General features: G+C 46.0%; 1 protein-coding gene across 3 annotated transcripts in view; it reads left to right on the forward strand.

Moving 5' to 3' along the window:
- CDH13 (cadherin 13) overlaps window positions 1–5,597 on the forward strand; it is a 1,037,580-nt gene that overhangs the window by 211,461 nt on the left and 820,522 nt on the right. The window lies entirely within an intron of this gene.

Raw genomic sequence — 5,597 nt, forward strand, 5'->3', positions numbered from 1 at the left:
CCCGCCAATCTAAGCCCCTCCAAACTGATCCCAGTAGAGCGACTTTGACAAGAGTAAACCAGAGGTGTTTTGTGGCGAGGATAAAGTAACTGTCCATCTTCCCTAATAGCAAAAAGCGAGCACATCAGTGAAAGGAAAACAACAAGGGGCCAGGAGACACTTGCGGGTCCACTTGGAAAATACCATTTAGAAGCTGACTTAAGAGAGGATGAGATCTGAGGTTGTTCACAGCCTGCTGAGATAATTATTTGTGGCAGTAAGTTTCTCTCCTTTTATTTATGGCCACTTTTGAATACAGCTGTGTTCAGCTTTGCTTCAGTTCTGCTATTTCTCCCTGGCCTCTGGGACAATCTATGATGCTGTGGCAGAGAAAATCCTCTGCCCTGCGCCCCCAAGTCTAGTGTATTGTCAGCCAGGTGTTGCTGTAACAAACAGCCTGGAATCTGGGAGACCACACTAGCATGCTGAGTTTCCTTGCTGGGCAGCTCTCCCAGGTGCTCATCCTCTACACAGTGACCGATTCCCGGCTCCTTCCTGCTGGATGACTCCACCACCCTGGGAGTCCTCCCTTCCTGTTGTCCCAGGTGGGTAAGAGAGGGCATCTCAGGGGCCAGGACTAGTGGTGGAAACCCTTCCACCCCCCTTTGGTTGGCAGTACTTCATCGCGTGACCAGAACTACTGCAGTATTGCCAGGAGCACATAGCTGCGGGTACCCTGATGAAGAATAACTAGAGAGTCATGACAAGGAGAGTTCTTTGCTTGGAAAGCGTATTGCCTGCGTCTAAAGTGGGGGTTGCAAACTCCGATGCCTAGAGGGCCAGACAAGGGTGTGAGTTCGGGGCAGAGGCAGACGGAGTGCTGTAGGCAAAGGCCGCTCAGAGAGAAGCGCTTGATATAACATGATAATTTAGCTTCTATGACAGACCGCTCTGGCTGAACTAACCACATCTGCTGGCCTGATCCATCCCATCTGCTGCCAGTTGGCAACCTGCAGTCTAGGGCAGAAAAAAAAAAATCACTTTTCTGGAATCAAAGTCTAAAGTTGGCTATATTCTTGAATCAGCACCTGTCAGGACAAACATAAACTCTTTCTTTTTGAAAGAGAAGGCTCTGAACAGCAACACAGAAATGGAAGCTAAAAAGAGAAGCAGGCATCGAGAGTATGTTGTCAGAAGTCGCTATCCACGCGTAAGCTTAGGGCAGTGGCTCTTGCCATAGTGGACAGGGCCCTGGGCTGTTATTCTCAAGGACGGTCAGTTCAGTTCAGTTCAGTGGCTCAGTCATGTCCGACTCTTTGCGACCCCATGAACCGCAGCACGCCAGGCCTCCCCGTCCATCACCAACTCCCGGAGTCTATCCAAACCCGTGTCTTTTGAGTCAGTGATGCCATCCAACCATCTCATCCTCTGTCATCCCCTTCTCCTCCTGCCTCAATCTTTCCCAGCATCAGGGTCTTTTCAAAGGAGTCAAGGATGCTTGGTATCCTGCAAAAGCAGCACAGCTCAGCCCACAATAGGCCCTGTGTTCGCGCTGGGCAGCTGACCCCAAGTGCACATTCCCTCCTGCTCTTCTATCTGAGTCAGGTCCCTGCTGTTTCCCACTGATATTTCTGAGCACAGTCTATCCCTTGAACAATTTTACAGCATCAGTGAAGTAGTAGTTTGATGATATTTGTCAGTGTCTCATCCTGGGGAATATCGGTGAATCATATGTATTGGTCTAAATGTGATGTAGAGAAATGATAATAATAATGATGATATAAAACATTTATTGAGCAATTACTATATGTCCAGTACCATGGATGGCTCTTTATAATAATTAACTCACTTAATCTTCATAATAGCCTGTAAGATACTATTCTCATTTTCTGCCGAGGAAACTGAGGCTGCTGGTAAACTGGAACTGTACAGAACCAGTGTGGTTCTGCCCTGTGTTTGTAGTCTGTCTAAGCATAAATCTGCTTTCATAAGCAGGCTAGTAGTAATTTTCACATAATAGAAATGCTTTGGCTATCATAAAATTTGATCATTGCTGAGCTTTCAAAGGTGTATCGGTTGCCTGTTGTTTTTGAGGTGCCAACTAAGGCATGAACTAACAGAGGAGCCATACAGGCAGACCGTTACTGCCCGGACTTTACAAGCACATTTGCAATGTTGCTCATAGTGTGTATTCAGGAAATGTTAAAGTGCATATGGGGAAAAACATGTCCAGATAGCCTCCTTAAAACAGTGACACCTGACGATCCTGGAGAAGGGGCTGCCTACTTATGGAGTGCTGTCCAAGTTGTTGTTCAGTCGCTCTGTTGTGTCTGACTCTTTGTGACCCTATGGACTACAGCACGCCAGGCCTCCCTGTCCATCACCATCTCACAGAGCTTGCTCAAGCTATGTCCCTTGAGTCAGTGATGCCATCCAACCATCTCATCCTCTGCCGTCCCCTTCTCCTCCTGCCTCAATCTTTCCCAGCATCAGGGTCTTTTCTAACAAGTCAGATCTTCACATCAGGTGGCCAAAGTATTGGAGCTTCAGCATCAGTTCTTCCAATGAATATTTAGGATTGATTCCCTTTAGTATTGACTGGTTTGAACTCCTTGGAGTCCAAGGGACTCTCTAGAGTCTTCTCCAGTACCACAGTTCAAAAGCATTAATTCTTCAGCAGTCAGCCTTCTTTATGGTCCAACTCTCACAGCTATGCATGACTATTGGAAAAACTATTGACTACACGGATCTTTGTTGGCAAAGTAATGTCTCTGCTTTTTAATGTCTGAGTACTCATCTTAAACCACTGAGGGATATTCCACAACCAAACTCAATGCTATTGAAATTGAAGACATGTAAATTCACAGCCAAATACTATTTACAGCCAAATCTGCTAAAAATTCAAGTGAAGTGAAGTGAAAGTCGCTCAGTCGTGTCCAACTCTTTGCGATCTCATGGACTATACAATCCATGGAATTCTCCAGGCCAGAACACTGGAGTGGGTAGCCTTTCCCTCAAGGGGCAATAGCAGTAGCTACAACATTCTAACACTACTGCCCAGACGTTCAACTTTTGCGGAGCATTAAATTAGTCTGGATTCTTTTGAAAATGTGGTCTTGTCATTTCAGAGATCCGTTGCATGAAACCCAGAGAGGCATAAAGGAATTCACATGAAAGCAAAGTATGTGTCAGTTAAAAAGATTCCTCTGGCTCCTCTATATTTACCCGGCTAATTCAGACCCATCTTTGAGATCAAAGCAAAAATGTTCCTTCTGTGGGTTTGATTTCTTTGATTCCTCTAAACAATGTTAGACTCTCTGGCTCCCAGCTTGTCCATGCTCCTGAAGAGACCCGTGATTTCCTTTCACATTAGATTTTAATTTTAGTTAATCAATTAATTAATGATTTGTTAATGCCCCTCACCTTTTCTAGTCTATGATAACAGCACTCTTGACTGCTTATCCTGTGCAGCGCTGTTCTAACTGCTTTATATGCATCATTCATTCCATTGGACCCACAAGGCCATTGTCATTGCACATCTTATTTTTCATTTTTACCTACATGAGAAAACTGAGGCCAGAGTGATGGGAAAAAATGCCAAATCACACAGTCAGTAAAGGGCAAAGCCAAGAATGAACCAAGTCAAATGACTCTGGAGTTCATGCTTTTAACAACTGTGTGACAGGGCTTCTCTGTAACAGGATAACACCTAGCCAAGTGCTCACTGAATCACCAGGAGTTTAACAGTTGTTTGGGAGCAAGTGAACGGATGGACACAAGGAGGAGGACGTGAGTGAATTACTTGCCTGATTCTAACCCTGCTAAGTCACTCTTGCCCAGGAAAGTGCTGTGTGTTCATATTGCCAAGCACTTAACCTGAACCTTGACTGGTGGATGGAGTGATCCAAGAATTTGCAAAAACAAAACTGAGCCTCTGAGAGTTCTCGCACCACTCCCACTCTCCCTGAGGGCCTGCAGTTGGGAATGGCTTATTTTCCCTTTGTGCTCCCAGAGGAATCCTGAATAGATCCCGCCAAGAAGCCAGGACAGAGACTGAGCCACAGACAGATAAACAGCAGGAACGCCACTCACCTGTACTTTCAGTCGGTCCTGGATGCTTAGCTCAGCATCTCTGGAGAGATGTCATCTACCTTAGCTTCTCTGGGATGACTGGTTTCCTGGTCTGAGATTTGAGGGAAGAATTAGCTGATTAAAAGGTTAATATATAATTGTAGGCACACAGTGCCTGGGGAAGACCCTCGACCATTTGATGTTTAACTGAATTAACATTCGCCAGTTATAGATTTTCTGCTTGTAAAATTGCCAGCAAATGATTCTGAGTCCTGAATCTGCATTTTCTGTGTGTACCACTTGGGATGTCAGTGTTACAATTGTCTCAGAAGCGACCTTCCCAGACCCTGCTCTCAAGGCAACGGAAAGATTTACACACAGAAGTGCTCAGATACGGGACTAGAGCAGCCTTCCCCCTTTGATTTTTAGAAGGGTGATGTCAGTCAGGGTGGGGACTGTCCCATCTCAATTCCTCTGATGTTTCTCAGGCCAGCCACACGGTGAACCCTGGGAGATTGATTCTTGCTCTCGTTCGTTGGGTTCAGTGCATCTCAGAGAGCTGATATTTAGAGAGAGGCCCTGGTTCCACAGCTTCCAACCTTTCACACACTCCTTTGAGTTCGCTGGTCGGGGCAATAATGAGTTTTCAACAGCCTGTGTACAGTGGTTAAGAGTTTCCATTGTGGTATCAAAGTTTAGTTTCCCAAGAAGCAGACACTGAGTCAAAGACTTGAATGCAAGCAGTCTTATTTTGAGGGTGATGTCAGAAAAACAGCAACAAGGGATGAGAAAATGAGCCAAGGAGACGACATTTGATGGGCGATGAGGTATCAAGCTAGATACCTCCATGGACAGTTGGTGCTCAGGTCCAAGTGGGAGAGAGAACAGTTGCTTCTCGACTCTCTCACCTGCGGGTGAGCACAGAGCAGTTCTCCTGGTTGCAGTGATGGTTTGGGGATGTGGATTTCTAAACACTGCCTGCTGGCACCAGACTCAGTTAAAGCAGCATCCCATGGGTTTCAGAGAAATATCCCAGACAAAGGCTTGCCTGAAGGGTGGGAGCAGAGCTCTGTCAAAATTGGAGGACACTTAAACCTGGATTCAGATCCTGGCTCCACCCATCCTAGCTGTGAAATTTGAAGCAACCGTTAACCTCTAGATTGTTGGGGGGCTTCCCTGGTGGCTCAGATGGTAAAGAACCCGCTTGCAGAGCAGGAGACCCGGGTTCAATCCCTGGATTGGGTGGATCCTCTGGAGAGGAAAATGGCTACCCACTTGTATTCTTGCCTGGACAATTCCGTGGACAGAGGAGCCTGGTGTGCTACAGTCCATGGGGTTGCAAGAGTTGGACATGACTGAGTGACGAACACACACAGAATGTTGGGCCCCTTGTTGGTTAAATGTGTTTTATAACATGCTGAGTACGTCATAGTGCTGCTGTGGAGACGAGTTGTCACTTAACTTTTATGTTCCAAATCACATAACCTGAATTTTTCACTTCTGAGTGAAATGCTCTAAGAATTTGCAAAGACAAAGCTGAGACTTCA

This window comes from Ovis aries, chromosome 14 (assembly GCF_016772045.2).
Source record: "Ovis aries strain OAR_USU_Benz2616 breed Rambouillet chromosome 14, ARS-UI_Ramb_v3.0, whole genome shotgun sequence".
Taxonomy (NCBI): domain Eukaryota; kingdom Metazoa; phylum Chordata; class Mammalia; order Artiodactyla; family Bovidae; genus Ovis; species Ovis aries.